This window comes from Otolemur garnettii, unplaced genomic scaffold (assembly GCF_000181295.1).
Source record: "Otolemur garnettii isolate 467f Iridium unplaced genomic scaffold, OtoGar3 scaffold00332, whole genome shotgun sequence".
Taxonomy (NCBI): Eukaryota; Metazoa; Chordata; class Mammalia; order Primates; family Galagidae; genus Otolemur; species Otolemur garnettii.
Genome location: NW_003852727.1, coordinates 280,195 through 298,063, shown reverse-complemented (window position 1 = coordinate 298,063; position 17,869 = coordinate 280,195). Strand labels below are relative to the sequence as shown.

Below are 17,869 nucleotides of genomic sequence, written 5' to 3'. Positions count from 1 at the left end.
TTTCAAAAGTCCAGAGCTTAATTTTATGCTTCTCACCATTGTGGAAGCTACACTTAATTTCTGGGTAGATTTACTTTGGCAGTGTACCCTCCTCTTGATTGTTATGAAGAATGGGTCTGAGTATTTCTTGTAGACCTGGACTAGTCATGGCAAATTTCCTCAGCATGTGGATGTCAGTGAAGTATTTGATTTCTCCATCACAAATGAAACTCCGTTTGTCAGGGCATAGGACCCTGGAATGAAAATTGTTTTGTTTAAGAAGGTTGAAAGTCAATGACCATGTTCTTGTGGCTTGGAAAGTTTTGGCCAAAAGATCTGTGGTCATCCTTATATTGTACCCTTTGTAAGGAATACTTTTTTTATGCCTGACTGCTTACAGAAGTTTCTCCTTCATATTAGCATTGGCAAAATTTATTACAGTTTTGGATGCCTTGTTTGTATTGAGTTGTGCTGGGGTTCTGAAACCATCTACTACCTGAATTTCTGTGTCTCTTGCAATACTTGGGAAATTCTTCACCATAATGTCTTGGAATAGAGAATTTGTGTCTTTGGGACCATCTTCTTCTCCTTTAGGAATACCTATAATTCAGATGTTTGAGTTTTGTGAAGGATCCCATAACTCTCTCAGGGAATGTTCTGTTTTTGTTCTCCATTTTTTGCCTCTTTGAATGCTTGGGATAGTTCAAAAGTCTTATCTTCTTTATCTGTGATTCTTTCTTCCCACTGATCAACTATATTTCTGAGGGATGCTACTGTATTTTGAAGCTACTTGAAGACCTTTTTCAATTTCTTAAGCTCTGCTATATCTTTCCTCATTATGTCCATATCCTTGGTGACTTTGTCTTTCAATTCATTAATTTCTTGAGAAAATTCTGAAATATTTTTTGGTTTTCTGTTTCCATCTTTTTCTCCATTCCAATTATCTTATTTGCCATCCATATTCTAAATTCTATCTATAACATTTCAGCAATTTCTCTGTGGATGGAATTTTCTGATGTATTTTCTTTGACGTCCCCAGGAGGCATAGATTTGCTCTGATTTTTCATGTTGCCAGAGTTCTTCAGATGATTCCTCCTCATGAGTATTTTCAAAAATATGGAACACTTCATGAATTTGCATGTAATCCTTGCACAGCAGGCATGCTAATCTTCTCTATATTTTTCCAATTTTAGTATATGTTCTGCCAAAGTGAACACTGTTGTGGCAAATTTCCTCAGTGTTTGTATATCAGCAAAAGATTTGATTTCTCCATTAATTCTATTAATTAATTAGCAGGATACAGATTTGTTGGTAGTATTTCATTTCTTTTTTATTGCTTGGGATTCAATTAGGACACATTGATTGCATTTGTTACATAAAGTCCCACTTATAATTGGGTTCTTCTCCCAAGAGGTGACCCATACATAGTGACACACCTTCTCCTCCCTTCTCCTCTCTCCCTGCTCCCTCCTTCTCCTACACTCCATCTTGTATTAGATCATCTACTGCCTTCATATTAGAATTGAGTACATTTGATTTTTGATTCTCCATTCTTGTGATGTTTGCCAATTAAGAAAGTGTTCGAAATCAATCCAGGTTAACACAAAAGATGTAAAGTCTCCATCTTTTTAATGGTAACATAGTATTTCATGGTATTCTTATACCACAGCTTGTTAATCCATTCCTGGGTTGGTGGGTATTCAGGTTGTTTTCACAGTTTGGTGATTGAAAATTGAGCTGTGATATACAGTCTAATGCAACTATCCTTTTGATAAAATGACTTTTTTCCTCTGAGTAGATGCCTAGCAATGGAATTGCAGAATTAAATGGGAGGTCTAATTTTACTTCTTTGATGATTCTCCATACTTTCTTCAAAAACGTTGTATTAGTTTGCCATCCCACCAGTAGTTTAGAAGTGTTCCCTTCTCTCCATATCCATGGCAGACTCTTCAGCTTTGAGACTTTTTAAAGTTGGCTATTTACACTGGGTATAGCTAATATCTCGAGGTGGTTTTGATTTGCATTCTTCTGATGATCAGGGAAAATGAGTGTTTTTTCATATGATTGTCAGCCATTCATCTGTCATCATCACAGAAGGTGTTATCATATCTCTTTCCTAGTGGTAGATAGGATTATTTATTCTTTTTTTGATGATTAATTTGAGATCTTTGTAGATTCTGGTTATCAACCTTTTGTCAAATTCATAACCTGCAAATATCTTCATTCCACTCTGAAGGTTGTCTTTTCTTTACTTGTGTACTTAGCTGTGCAGAAGATTTTCAGCTTAATTAAGTTCCATTTGTTAATTTTTGTCATTGTTGCAATGGCCACTGAAGATTTTGTCATAAAATATTTCCCCAGTCCAAAGTCATCAGGACTTTTCCACACACTTTCTTCCATGCTTTTTATCATTTCATGTCTTAGATATAAGTCTTTTATCCATCTAGTGTCAATTTTTGTTAAGTGGTGAAAAGTGTGGGTTGAGTTTCAGTCTTATACGTGTGGTTATCCGATTCTCCCAGCACCCTTTGTTTAATAGGGATTCTTTTCCCCATTGGATGCTTTGTTATGATTATTAAAGATCAAATGGGAAGTAGAGATTGGTTTTCTATTCTGTTCCATATGTCTATAGCTCTATTTTTGTGTCAATAAAATGTTTTAATTACTGTGGACTTTTAATATAACCTAAAGTCTGGTAAGGTGATGTCTCCAGCTTTGTTCTTATTACTAGGAATAGCCTTAGATATATGGGTGGTTTGTTTTTGTTTTTGTTTTTCTGGTTTCATATAAAACAAAGTACTATTTTTCTCCTGTTCTTCGATATATGATGTTGGTACTTTAATGGGGATTGCATTGAAGCTGTAGGTTGTTTTGGGTAAAGTAGACATTTTGACTATGTTGATTCTTCCCAGCCAAGAGCATAGTATGTTCTTCCATTTGTTAGTGTCTTCTGCAATTTCTTTCTGTAGAGTTTATTAATTCTCTTTTAAAAGATATGTCACCTGTTTTGTTAGGTATATTCCTAAGTAATTTTCCTTGAAGCTACTGAGAAGGGAATTGTGTTCTTCATTAGAACATTAATTGCTATTGGCATATACAAAGCCTACTGATTTGTGGACAATGATTTTATAACCTGAGATATTAACTGTAATTCCTGATCACTTCCAGGAATTTTTTTAATAGAGCGTGTGAAGTTTTATAAGCATAAGATCATATCATCAGCAAAGAGCAAGAACTTGGCCTCCTCTGCCCGCATTTGGATTCGCTTTATTTCCTTCTCTGGCTTAATTGCATTGCTGAGAACTTCCAGCAAAATGTTGAGTAACAGTGGCAATAGTGAACATCCTTGCCTGGTTCCAGTTCTCAGTGGAAAATCTTGCAGTTTTACGTCATTCAGTGTGATATTAGCTGTGATTTTATCACAGATGGCTTCAATCAGCTTAAGAAATGTGCTACCTATGGCTCGGTGCCTATAGCTCAACCGGCTAAGGCGCCAGCCACATATACCTAAGGTGGTGGGTTCGAATCCCCAGCCCGGGCCTGTCAAACAACAATGACGGCTGCAACCAAAAAATAGCCGGGCGTTGTGGCGGGCGCCTGTGGTCCCAGCTACTTGGGAGGCGGAGGCAGGAGACTCGCTGGAGCCCAGGAGTTGGAGGTTGCTGTGAGCTGTGATGCCACAGCACTCTACCCAGGGGGATAACTTGAGGCTCTGTCTCAAAAAAAAAAAAAGAAATTTGCTACCTATGCCTATATTTTTAAGTATTCTTGTTAGAAAAAGATGCTGAATTCCGTCAAATGCTTTTTCTGATTTATTGAGAACATCATATGGTCTTTGTTTTTGCTTCTATTGATATTATGTATTACAATTTTGGATTTGAGTATGTTAAAGCAACATTGTATCCCTTGGATGAAGCCTACTTGATCATGTTGTGTAATTTTTTTCAAGTGTAGCTATAATCTATTAGCTAAGGTTTTGTTGAGTATTTTTGCATTGATATTCATTAGTGAAATTGGTCTGTAGTTCTCCTTTTTGTTTGAGTCCTTTCTTGGTTTTTGTTTTGGGGAAGTTTCCTTCCTTCTCAATATTTTGAAAAAGGTTCTGTAATATAGGTGCAAGCTCACCTTTGAAGGTGTGATAGACTCCTGATGTAAAGCCTTCTGGTTCCAGGCTTTTTTTAATTGAAAGACTTTTTTATTGTTTCTGTAATTTCAGTGTTTGATATTGGTCTTCTCAAGAGTTCTCTTTCTTCCTGATTAAATTTAGAGAGATGGTATGATCCCAGATATTGGTCCATTTCCTCCACATTGTCAAATTTCTAGATATAGAGTATTTGGTAGTAGTCAGAAATAATCTCTTGTATATCTGTAGTATAAGTTGTTTTTCATTTGTGACTGAGATTATTAAAGATTTCACTTTTCTCTCTTTTTTAATTTTTTTTTTTTTTGTAGAGACAGAGTCTCACTTTATCACCCTCAGTAGAGTGCCGTGACATCACACAGCTCACAACAACCTCCAGCTCCTGTGCTTAGGAAATTCTTCTACCTCAGCCTCCTGAGTAGCTAGAACTACAGGTGTCCGCCACAATGCCCAACTACAATTTCACTTTTCTACTTCTGGTTAAACTGGCCAATGGTTTATTGATTTTATTTATCTTTTCAAAGAACTAACTTTTTGTTTCATTAATTTTATGAATGATTCTTTTTATTTTAAATTTTATTTATTTCTGATTTAATTTTGGTTATTTCTTTACTTCTCCTAGGTTTGGGATTAGATTACTCTTCCTTTTCCCTTTTGTTAAAATGAATCATTAAGTTGTCAATGTGATCTCTTTCTGTTTTTCAAATGTAGGTATCCAATGTGATAAATTTCCCTTGTAAGACTGTTTTCACAGTGTCCCATAGGTTTTGGTAACTTGTGTCTTCATTTTTGTTATGCTCAAGGAAGTTAATGATTTCCTTTCTTATCTCTTCCTTGAACCAACTGTAATTCAACATAAGGTTGTTTTGTTTAATCTCCATGCCTATGTGAAGTTATGACAATTTTTGTTAGAGTTGAGTTCACGTTTATTGTCTTGTGGTCTGAGAAGATACAAAGTATAATTTAAATTCTTTTGATTTTGTTGAGGTTTGATTTATGTCCTAGGATATGATCTGTTTTGGAGAATGTTCCATGGGCCAATGAAAAGGACATCTATTTAGCTTTTTGATGGAGTGTTCTATGTATGTCTATTAATCACAGTTGTTCTAGGGTTACATTTAAGTCCCTTGTATCTCTGTTTAGGGAATCTGTCCATCTCTGTAAGAGGAGTGTTAAAGTCCCCTACTATTATGGTGCTATAGGATATCATATTGCTTAGACTAATTAAGATCTGTTTCAAGAATCTGGGTGCATTTAAGTTGGGTGCATAAACGTTTAGAATTGAAATGTTGTTTTGTTGTATTGTTCTCTTGACAGAATATGAAGTGTCCATCTTTGCCTTTTTTCACTTTAGTGGCTTCAAATCCACTTGTATCAGAAAATAAGGCTGCAACCCCTCCTTTCTTCTGATTCCCATTTGCCTGAAAAAATTGTTTTTCATTCCTTAACCCTGAGTTCTGATTTGTCCTTTGAGGCTAGGTATGTTTTCTGCAAGCAGCAAATTCTCCTCTGTGCCTCTTCAGTGAAGAATTCAAGCCATTAACATTTATTGAGAGAAGTGATGAGTGTGGTAGATTTTTATTCATCTTATTTTGTGAAAGCCTGTTGATGACTTTTATCTTTATCATCATTGTGGAAACTAGCTTTTGTCCTTTCGCTTCTGGGTATGTAATTTGCTGGTAGTCCATTGTGATGGTAACTCTGTCAAATATGTGTATTTCCTGTAGAGCTAGTCTTGTGCCACACTTCCTCAGTGTTTGCATATCAGTAAAAGATTTGATTCCTTCATCAATTTTAATGCTTATCTCAGCAAGATATAAAATTCTGGGATGAAAATAGTTTTGATAAAGTAGGTTAAAGTTAGATGACCATTCTCTTCTGGCTTGAAAAGTTTCATTTGACAAGTCCATGATGACCTTGTTGGATTTTCCCCTGTAAGTCAATTGGCACTTACTCCTAGCTGCTTGCAGAATCTTCACTTTTGTCTTGACTTTGGAATGGTTCATGACAATGTGTGTTGGAGTAGCTCTGTTTGAGTTGAGACGACCTGGGGTTTAATATCCCTCTGAAAAGAATGTGTCAGAATCTTTGGTGATACCTGGGAAATTTTCACTTTTGGTATTCTTTAGTAGGGCTTCCATTCCTCTGGGGTATTATTCTTCCCCTTTTGGTATAACCTATAATTCTTATGTTTCAACACTTAATGAAGTCTTATAATTCACTCAGTGAATATTCTTCTTTCTCTCTCTTTTATGACTCTTTAACTGCTTGTGTTAGCTCAAGAGTTTTATTCTCTACCTCTGAGATTCTTTCTTTGGCATGGTCTAATGTATTATTGATACTTTCTTTGGCATCATTAAGTTCCCGAAATGACTGCTTCAATTCCTTATGCTCTACTATATTCTTTATATAGTCTTCATATCATTCATCTCTTATTTGATTCTGTTTTGGGATTTTCTTTTGGTTATTTTCCACTTTTCAACATTTTCCTTCATTTTTTTGACCATCCATATTTTAAATTCCCTTTCTGTAATTTGTAAGATTCTTTTATAGGTGGACTCCTCTGTAGTAGCTACCTCATGATCCCTTGGGGAGGTTCTTTTCTGATTTTTCATGATGCTAGGATATCACTGCTATTTATTCCTCAAGAGTGTTTTCTTTTTTTCTGTTTCCTTTCCCTACTCTTTTCTTTCACTTTCTCCTGCTCTTTAAGTTACCGTGCCTCTGGCCTAAAGAGTTCAAGTGTCCTCTTGGTAAAGGAGGACACTGTAAGAGGAGTGTTAAAGTCCCCTACTATTATGGTGTTATAGGATATCATATTGCTTAGACTAATTAAGATCTGTTTCAAGAATCTAGGTGCATTTAAGTTGGGTGCATAAATGTTTAGAATTGAAATGTCATTTTGTTGTATTGTTAAAGGATTAAAAAAGATAAAAGAGAAAGGAAAGGTGGGAGTGAAAGAGAATATTGACAAAAAGAAGAAAAGAAGAGAAAGAGAGAAACAGATGTGTACAGTAGGGTATTTGACCCACAGCCACAAATCCCAACCACTATTCAGCTAGGTTAGGTGGGTCTCTTGAGGTGTGGAGATCTTTGCCAGCCTGAGCATACATAAGACCCCACTGCCACCAAATAGAGAAGAAAAATAAAACTACTATAAATCGATGTAAAACAAACAAAAAGCCTTAAGGGATACAATTGGGGAGAGAATAAAAGGGTAGAGAAACCAGCAAAAATGAAGCCCTTATTGTTAAAGAATGAAACAATGAAAAATTATAATTACACAGAAAAAAGAAGAAATACAAAAGAAAAAGAAAAATCTGAGGGGAAACAGTATAAAATATTTTTTCAAAGAAAAAAACAGATATATGCATATTTTCTGGGCAGTAGGTGATCTTCTGGGGTATGAGATGCTAATCACCACACAGACTGGAGCCCTCTGCCTTCTAAGGACACCATGTCTCATCATCTTGACTTCTTTTCCCTCAAACCTCACAGGGGTGGAACCCTGAAGCTTTCCTTAGCCTATTTAATATACATGTCTTGACCTTTCCAAACCATATTCTTTGGCTATGCAGTGGCTTTCCCAGGAAAGAGTGTCCCTCAAATCTTCCCAGGAGTGGGTGCCCTGCTTATTAGGTGCTCCAGAACTGCCCTAGCACTGGGATCCTGAGGGCCAAGCCTGAAAGTCAGCTTTCTCACAGGTCTGAGCTACAGCAGAACAATGAGAGCTCTGCTCTGCCTGGGTTGCTCAGGCCAAGCCGCTGGGTGCTGTTCAAATTCATTCTCTTGCTTTCCAAAGCTCTCCCAATGTAACTCAATGAAATGCCCAGGTCTAAAAAAATCCACAAGGCAGGACTTCTCTGTCTGCCAACTGTCCTGGCCACAGCTGCAGCTGCACCAGCTGCCCTCTGCCTGAACGCAAGTACTTGCTGCTTCTTCACTGCTTTTGTTCTTGTCTTGGGTTCCTGAATTGTCCCTCTGTCTCCTTGTGCCCCTGAAGGGATGTTTCTTGGTGCAGCCCATAAGCCAGAAGTGCCTGGAGTCTTTTCTCACCAATATCACCAATATCACCATGCATGGCTGTAAAGACACTGTCTCTTGTCTGCTAACTTGCATCACCCCCCTGAAAATTGTGTTGTTTAAGAATTTTGAAGGTGGATGACTATTCTCTTCTGGCTTGAAAAGTTTCAGTTGAAAAGTCTGTTGTCATACTGATGGTATGCCCCTGTAGGTCACTTGCACTTTTTCAAAGCTGCTTGCAGAATTTTCTCTTTTGTCTTTACTTTGGACAGTTTCATTACAATGTGTCTTGGAGAAGCTCCATTTGAAATGAGATTACTTGGGTTCAATATCCATCTAAAAGCCCTTCATTTCCTTAACCTCCATGATATTCTTTCTATATTCTACATATTTCTCATCCATCTTTTGGTCCTGTCTTTCCATTTCCTCATCCATTCTTTATTATCCACATTTTAAAGTCCCTTTCTGTCAAATCCATTAATTTTTTATAGGTGGAGTCTTCATGGTACCTTTGAGAAGTTGCTCTGTTTTGGTTTTTCATGTTGCCTAAATATTTCTGTTGGCTCCTCCTCATGTGTGCGTTCTCCTTGTTCATCTCTTTGTCATCCTTTTTCCTTCTCATTTCCTCTTTTGCTTCACATTACCTTGTCTCAGAGCTTAGGTGTTGAAGAGGCCTCTTGGCATAACCCCAAAAGAAAGAAAAGGGTAAAGAGCAAAAAGGGAAGGAAAAGAGTAAAAGAAAGACAGAAGGAAAAAGAAGGAATGATCAAAATAAAAGAAAAAGAATAAAGAGGAAGGAGAACAAAAGAAAGAATTGAATAATAGGAGAAAAGGAGAACATTATGACAGAATAAGAGTGATGGAAGAAATGGTATTGATCAGCATGGTGCTAAGGCCATGCCTGTAATTCAAGGATTTTGACGGGCTGTGCTGGGTAGGTTCTTCAAAATCAAGAGTTCCTTACCAGCCTGAGCAAAGCCATACTCTATCTCTGCCAAGACTAGCAAGAGCAGGAAAAAAGAAAAGAAAAAAAATAATAATAAGGGGACTCAGTGCCTGTAGCTCAGTGGATAGGGTGCTAGACACATAAATCAGAGTTGGAGGGGTCAAATCCAGCCCAAGCCTGCCAAACAACAATGATAACTACAACCCAAAAAATAGTTGGGCATTGTAGTGGGCCTTTAGTCCCAGCTACTTGGGAGGCCAAGGCAAGACAATTGCTTAAGCCCAATAATTTGAGGTTGCTGCGAGGTGTAATGCCACAGCACTCTACCCAGGGTGACGGCTTGAGACTCTGTCAAAAAAAATAAAAAGGAAAAAATTAAGTAAAGATGAAAACAAAATAGAAAAATTCTTCAGTGTCGTCTTGCCAATACTTCCTTTCTAGGGCCAAAGGTAGAAGAGCTCCCTAGACCATGATCTCTTGGCCTCCTTCAGCCAGAGTACTGCCATGACCTCCCTATGAGACCATAGCTGTGTCACCACAGCTTTCAGTGAAAAAAGAATAAATGAATGAAAAATAATAATAAGAAGAAAATAAGAATAGATACAGGAAAAAGACAAAAGGAGATAAAAAGATAAAAGGAGAAAGACCAAAAATAAAAGGAGGTGATATCTTAGCTGTTGCACAAGTGATTTATGTGGGAAAGATGAGAAAAGTAGAAGAATCTCTATCAAAAGAGAAAGTGGAGAAGAATGAAATAGAGAGAGAGAGAGAGAGAGAGAATAAATGAGTCTAAAATACCATAACCAAAAAGTACAGAAGCCCTTGCTCTTAATGAAAGTAAAAATGGAAGAATAGAACCAACCAACCAAATTAGCAAAAGATAAAACACATCAAAACAAAACAAAAATATTCTAATAGCTAAAAATGGTAGCAACCTCAGCAACAAAGCAAAGGATAAAATGCTAAAAAATTAATACATATAGGCCGGGTACCCAGCCGCGGGCGGCCGCCCGGCAGCCCTTCACTGCACCATGGCGACCGACATCACTTCCGAAGCCATTGGCTTCTTGTCTGCTGTTGGAGTTTTCATTGTTCTTCTTGCTGTTCTCTTCATTTTCATCAACAAGAAGCTGTGTTTTGAAACATTAGGAAGCTTTGAGTGCCTGGAGCCACCGCGGCAGAGAAAGCACTCCAAAGGCAAGACTGGGATCCTCCAAAGCCTGGCTGAGAAGTTTTGAATGTGAAATATTCACAGCCATTAAGAGACCTCCAGTTTAATTTCTCATCATGTTCATTCTGTAGTTCACATTGAGTCCAGAGTACAAAGGAACTAGTGAGCGGACTCTGTAGACATCAGATAGCTGGCCATGGTGTTGGCCATGGCATCTCAGGATGCCCAGAACTTCTTCCAGCCTTTCTCTTCCTGGATGTCTCGGGTTTATGGAGCTCTCCAGCAAGCAGGAGATATATTATCTGCCTCACTGGTTACTGTAAGCCAACAAGACTCTAAATTGAGTGACAAGGTAGACCAGGACTTAGATGATACTAAGATTCAGGAAACTTACTTTGGACATGAAGAACAAGACAATGATTGGAGCCAAGAGGATGAAAATTCCTTGTTTCTTGAAGTGGATCATTTCTCATGTTGTAATAGTGATGTGCAGGACTCTGGCCAAAGCCCAAGCTCCAGATTTAGCCAACAGGCAAAGGACTCATGTTCCACAGTGTCCCAGGGGCCCAACAAGACCCTTCATGGCCAGAAGCCACCACATGTGCTTTCTTCTGTTGCTGAGATAGGACATCATCTTGAAAAACGAAGAAGTGGTCTGCAGCGTGGCTCTGACAGCCAGCTCCCTGATACGGTAGAAACTATCAATGGAGAAAAACAAGTCAACAGCTCTGGAGACGAAGAAGAGCGCTCCACGTCTTCCGACAGTGACCAGGAGGTGATCAAGCAGTTTCAGATTTCCGTGTCCCGGTCCCAGAGTTTCCGTTCAGGAGCATCTGAGAGAGGAAGGCAGACGGGACTGGAGCAGAAACCGAAACTCGGCTGTCCGCTGTCTCCCCACCAAGAAGGTAGGGGAGAAGTGTCTGCCTGTGAAGATTTGGATGGAGCCAGCCCACCGAGTTACTCTAAGAATCTGTCTTATTGCGAAGATGACCCCAGCTCTGCTCATGCACAGTCCCCATGTGAGAGATAAGGTACCAGGCACCCTGGAACATCTCACCAAGAATCCGGGGAGGCCCGAAGCCTCAGTCGCCAATCCACAGATGGGAGCTTGGAGATGGAGACAGCTTTTAATAACCAGGGATTTGAAGATTCCTATGCCACTGACAGTTCCTCCATGTGGAGTCCAGAGGACCAGGACAGGACCAGCTTGCAGGTGCCATCCGGGGTCTCAGAGCCCATCTCAAAGTGTGGTGACCTAGACGTCATCTTTGAATATAGAGCTTTGAGCCAGAAACTCACAGTGACCATTGTGAGAGCTCAGGGCCTCCCAGATAAGGACCGAAGTGGTGTCAACTCCTGGCAAGTTCACGTGGTGATGCTGCCCAGTAAGAAGCAGAGGGGCAGGACGAACATCCAGAGAGGGCCCAACCCTGTCTTCAAGGAGAAGGTCACCTTCACCAAGCTGGAACCCAGAGATGTGGCTGCCTGTGCCATCCGCTTCCGCCTATACGCTGCCCGTAAAATGACCCGAGAGAGAATGATCGGAGAGAAACTATTCTATCTCAGCCACCTGCACCCAGAAGGGGAAATGAAAGTGACCTTGGTTCTGGAACCAAGAAGTAATATAAGTAGTGGGGGGATCTCCGCTCAGCCCATCTGCAGTTTCTCACAGTGACAGTGCTTCATCTACCCAGTCACTATCGCATGGAGGGGCCCCGGAACTGCTGGTGGGGCTGTCCTACAATGCCACGACAGGGCGGTTATCTGTGGAAATGATCAAAGGCAGCCATTTCCGAAACCTGGCTGTTAACCGTGCGCCTGATACATATGGGAAACTCTTTCTCCTCAATTCTGTGGGTCAGGAGATGTCCCGCTGCAAGACATCCATTCGACGTGGGCAGCCCAATCCTGTGTATAAGGAGACCTTCGTGTTTCCGGTGGCCCTCTTCCAGCGCTCCGACGTCACGCTGATGATCTCCATCTACAACAGGCGTACCATGAAGCGTAAAGAGATGATTGGGTGGATCGCTATGGGCCAGAACAGCAGCGGAGAGGAGGAGCAGGACCACTGGGAGGAGATGAAGGAAACCAAAGGCCAGCAGGTGTGCAGGTGGCACGCTCTCCTGGAGTCCTAGGCTTGCCAGCCAGCGTTGGTGACTGTGTCCACCTCCGTCACCTGCGCTGCCGATGAGTGATGCCAAGTCAGTGCCTCCTGGCAAGGGTCTCAGGCTTTTAAACAGAGATTCTGCTGGCCCCTAGGACATCTGAGTGGGAGCTTTTGGGGGTTTTCAGATGTTTGATTTGGATTGAAATATTGTAATTAAAACCCCCACATGTATAGCCAAGTGTACTATATGGAAATGTTACCACAGGTCAGACCTCTGATGATGAGTTAGCTTTTGATAATAGATTGTTAAGTTTTGGTTCAGACTATGAGAGAAAGCTCCTCCTGCTTTCTCCGTTGGCTTAAAGAGTAGCGTGAGATTAAAGGGAGCTGTCCCGTGTAGCTGCTGGGGTGTATGAATCAGAATTTTCTTAATATGGTACAACACACTTCAAAATCCAGAAATGAGTCAGATGCTGAGGCTCAGAGAAGAATGTGATGTAACCCCTAATTCCTTATTTCACAGTTTTCTCTTTATCAAAAAATCCTGTTTACCAAAAGAGTAAATATTGTACCTTGCACTGATAAAACAAATTTGTATTAATTTAATACCGATTTTATCTCACGGTTTCTACGGGATTTGTTTAGAGGACTCATTTTGAAGATGGAAAAGAGTCAAAAACTGCCATGTAAGACAACTTGTCTACTTCTGAGTACGTAAGATTTCAAACTTAGAACTTTCTAGGTTCTTATGCTTTCTTGCCTAATAAATTCTTACAGAAAGAGATAAAAAAACAAAAAAAAATTAATACATATATACATATATGTGTGATATATATATATATATACATATATATATGAAGGTACCAACTTTAATAGGAATATATATATAGGAGGAGGGAGGCAAAATGGCCAACTGAAGCCAGCTTTCAGCAGAGGCTCCCATCCAGAGGGAGAAATAATGGCCAGAAATAATCCAATAAAGTGGAAGATTGGGAGCTGAGCTGAGAGAGAGGATCGATAGGTTTGCATCACTCCTGCTGCGACAAGCTGGGACTCCAAGGAAACAAATTTTAGGTACAAAACCCATCCCAAAGAGGATGGGAATTCTTCCTCTCCCCCGCCCCAGAGAGCTGCTTGAGGCAAGTAGAGAACAGAGGACCTTCTGTTTCACCAAAGGAGAGAGAACGACTGAGGGCTGGGATTTCCTCCATGGAGAGATACCCCTGTAAGCCCATGCAGTCTCTTGCCTGCACCAAAAGTTGATCTAATATTCTCCCTACCTTTCTGAATTCCCAATCCAACCTTCTCCTGGCAGTCTGGAAGACTACCCCCTGCAAAATCTGGAGTGTTTGGCAGACTTTTGCTAGGGCAGGGCACCTCATGAGCTGTGGGCAGTTGCACTGAAACTTTAACTTTAATAAAGCCAGGGAATCCCAAGGGGAGAGAAACTTCCCCCCGTGCTGGAAAGAGCATAGGTCAGGACCATGCTACCGACCACCAGGGACCGTGGCCCACTGGCTCCCTGGTTCAGCAGCCCAGTGGGTGGCTCAGCTCCTGACCAGCCTCCTGTAACCAGTAGCCCCAGCAGCAACTCCCACCCTGCAACTTGCAGCCCTCAGGTGGCATCCACAGCCCTGCTTCTGTGACCCGTGTGGCCCATGGCCAGTGACTCCTGCCTAGCATCTGCAACCACAGGCCAGCAGACAGTGACTCCCACCCAGATCCTGGGCCAGTCCCTGCAACCTGTGGCCCATGGCTGACTCCTGCCTGGCTTCTTTGACCCTAGTCCCATGGCCAGTGACTCATGCCTGGCTCCTGTGATCCCTGAGGCCCCTGAGGCTGGAAACTCCACCCTTCAGCTTCCTGCTCGGCTCCTGCAGCCCTTACAGCCCATGGCCAGTGACTCTGTCCTCTGGCTCCCCTCCTGGCTCCTGTAACTGCAGCCCATGCCCAGGTCCTGCGACCTAACCGCAGCCCAGGTTTGGCAAGTCGACCCTTTGGCTCTCAGCCCTGATCCTGAGACCTGCAACTCCCAGCCAGCAACTCCTGCCCAGATCCTGTGACCACTGAGGTCCCCAAGGGCAGCGATTCCCCCTCCAGCTTCCCACCTAGCTCCTGCAGGTTCCCCACCTCGCTCCTATGAAACTTACAGTCAGTGGAAATGCCCTCTAGCTCCCCCAAACCTGCACACAGCAATACCCTAGACCTGCAGCACCACCTCTGACAGTGTCAGCCCCACCCCTGACAGAGATGGCAGCTCCACAGTCCCTCCCACTGAGGACAAATTGAGCTGCCAGTGGATGTCCACTATTTACATGCTGAAGATCTTTTGAACTCGCCCACCTGATTGGTGTTTGTGTTGACTAGGACAATTGGTTTGGTAGTCTTGCCCCAGGCTGATCACCTGGGGACCCACCAAGGTTGTACTCTGGTTGTGCTGTTGTAAAATACCTCTAACAAAATGGAGCAGGCATAAGAAAGAATCTCTGACATTGAAGACAAAGCTTTTGAACACTCCCAAATGCTCAAAGAGGAAGAGAGTGGAGGTCAAAAATGGTTCATTCCCTGGGAGAATTCTGGGACCACTCCAAAAGAGCAAACATTCACCTTATAGGAATCCCTGAAGGAGAAAAGGATGGTCAAAAAGGCACAGATACTCTACTCCAAGAGATAATTGAGAACTTCCCAAGCATGGAAAGAGATACTGAAATTCAGATAGCAGATGGTTTCAGAACCCCATCACAACTCAACTCAAATAAAGCATCTTCTAGACACATTATAATTAACTTTGCCAAAGTTAATATGAAGGAAAAAGTGCTGCAAGCAGCCAGACTTAAGAAAATCATAAACTACAAGGGGAAGGATAGTAGAATGACTGCAGATCTTTCTGCTGAAACTTTTCAAGCCAGAAGAGGATGGTTATTAAGACCTTCAATCTCCTAAAACAAAACAACCTTCAGCCCAGAATCCTGTATCCAGCTAAAGTGAGCTTCATTTATCATGGAAAAGTTAGATACTTTAGTGATACACTGGAATTTCAAAATCTTGACACCCAAAATACTACCAGAGTTATGAATACTATCAATTAATGTGCATGGCTTACATGGTCCTCTTAAGAGGCACAGGTTGACTGACTGGATACAAAATATCAGGATAGATATATGCTGCATACAAGAATCTCAACTTACCTTAAAGGATAAATATAGACTCAGGATGAAGGGATGGGCATCTATAATCAAGGCAAAAGGAAATCAGTAAAAAGTAGGGGTGGCAATTTTATTTGCAGATACACTAGGCTTTAAACCAACAAAAGTAAGGAATGACCAGGATGGCCACTTCATATTTGTTAAGGGAAACACTCAACATGAAGAGATGCCAATTATTAACATTTATGCACCCAACCAGAATGCTCCTCAATTTATAAGGGAGACCTGAACATACATGAGAAATTTAATATCTTCCAACACCATAGTGGTTAGAGATTTTCACACCCATTTGGCAATGTTGGATAGAACCTCCAACAAGAAACTAAGCAAAGAAATTTTGGACTTAAACTTCACCACAGAACAATTGAACTTAACGGATATCTACAGAACATTTCATCCTAACAAAACTGAATACACATTCTTCTCATCAGCACATAGAACATCCTCCAAAATTGATCACATCTTAGGTCACAAGTATAACCTCAGCAAACTTAAAAGTATAGAAATTATTCCTTTTATTTTTCTCAGATTATCACACAATGAAAGTTAAACTCAATAATAACATGTATCTGCATACTCATACAAATATATGGAAACTAAATAACCTTATGCTAAATAACTGGGTCATAAATGAGATTAAGAAGGAAATTGCCAAACTTTTGGAACAAAACAATAATGAAGACATGAATTATCAGACCCTCTGGGATACTGCAAAGGCAGTCCTAAGATGGAAATTTATAGTCTTGCAAGCCTTCCTCAACAGAACAGAGGAGGGGAAATCAATAACTTAATGGGACATCTTAAGCAACTGGAAAAGGAAGAATATCCCAACCCCAAAACAGAAGAAGAAAAGAAATAACTAAAATCAGAGCAGAATTAAATGAAATTGAAAACAAAAGAATTCTTCAAAAGATCAATGAATTAAAAAGTTGGGTTTTTGAAAAATTCAACAAAATTGATAAAGCTTTGGCCAACCTAACCAAAAATAGAAAATTAAAGTCCATAGTATCATCAATCAGTAATGACAAAGGTGAAATAACAACAGACACCTCAGAAATTCAAAAAATCCTTAATGAATATTACAAAAAACTTTATTCTTAGAATTATGAAAATCTGAAAGAAATTGACCAATACTTAGAAGCAAGTCAACTTTCTAGACTTAATCAGAAAGAACTGGAAATGCTGAACAGACCTATATCAAGTACTGAAATAGCATCAACTATATGAAATCTCCCCCAAAAAATAAGAGTCTGGGACCAGATGGCTTCACATCAGAATTCTACCAAACCTTTAAAGAGGAACTAGTGCCTATATTACTTAACCTTTTCCAAAACATTGAAAAAGAAGGAATACTTCCCAACACATTCTATGAAGTAAATATTACCCTGATCCCCAAACCAGGAAAAGATCCAACAAGAAAACAAAGCTATAGACCCATATATTTAATGAATATACATGCAAAAATATTCAATAAGACCCAAGCAAACTGAATCCAGCAACACATCAAATGAATTATACACCACGACCAAGTGGGTTTTATCCCAGGGTCTCAAGGTTAGTTCAATATATGTAAATCTATAAATATAATACATCACATAAACAAACTAAAAAACAGAGACCATATGATTCTCTCAATTGATGCAGAAAAAGCTTTTTACAATATCCAGCATCCTTTCATGATAACGACACTTAAGAAAATAGGTATAGAAGGGACATTTCTTAAACCAATAGAGGCCATCTACAGCAAACCCACAGCCAATATCATATTGAATGGGGTAAAATCGAAAACATTTTCACTCAGATCAGGAACCAGGCAAGGTTGCCCATTGTCTCCAATGCTTTTTAACATTGTGATGGAAGTCTTAGCCATCACAATCAGGCAAGAGAAAGTTATCAATTGTATACAAATAGGGTAAAAAGAAATCAAACATTCATTCTTCACAGATGATATACTTGGAAAACCCCAGAGATTCAACAACAATACTCTTAGTAGTGATCAAGGAATACAATAGCATCTCAGGATACAAAATCAATACTCACAAATCAGTAGCTTTTATATATAACAATAATAGTCAAGTTGAAAAAACAGTCAAAGACTCTATTCCTTTTACTGTTGTGCCAAAAAAGATGAAATGTTTGGGAATTTACCTAACAAAGGATGTGAAAAATCTCTATAAAGAGAATTATGAAACTCTGAGAAAATAAATAGCTGAAGATGTTAGCAAATGGAAAAACATATCATGTTCATGGCTAGGAAGAATCAACATTGTGAAAATGTCTATATTACCCAAAGCGA

The 17,869-nt window shown here is 40.0% G+C and overlaps 1 non-coding gene and 1 pseudogene across 1 annotated transcript; one reads left to right on the top strand and one right to left on the bottom strand.

Annotated features, from left to right (window-relative positions):
* Nucleotides 1-1,089: 1,089 nt before the first annotated feature.
* Nucleotides 1,090-1,194, bottom strand: LOC111722729. The gene has a single exon (XR_002771425.1). It is a non-coding gene; the product is annotated as a U6 spliceosomal RNA (small nuclear RNA).
* Nucleotides 1,195-10,456: 9,262 nt separating this feature from the next.
* Nucleotides 10,457-12,395, top strand: LOC100954904 (annotated as a pseudogene).
* The last annotated feature ends 5,474 nt before the right edge of the window (nucleotides 12,396-17,869 follow it).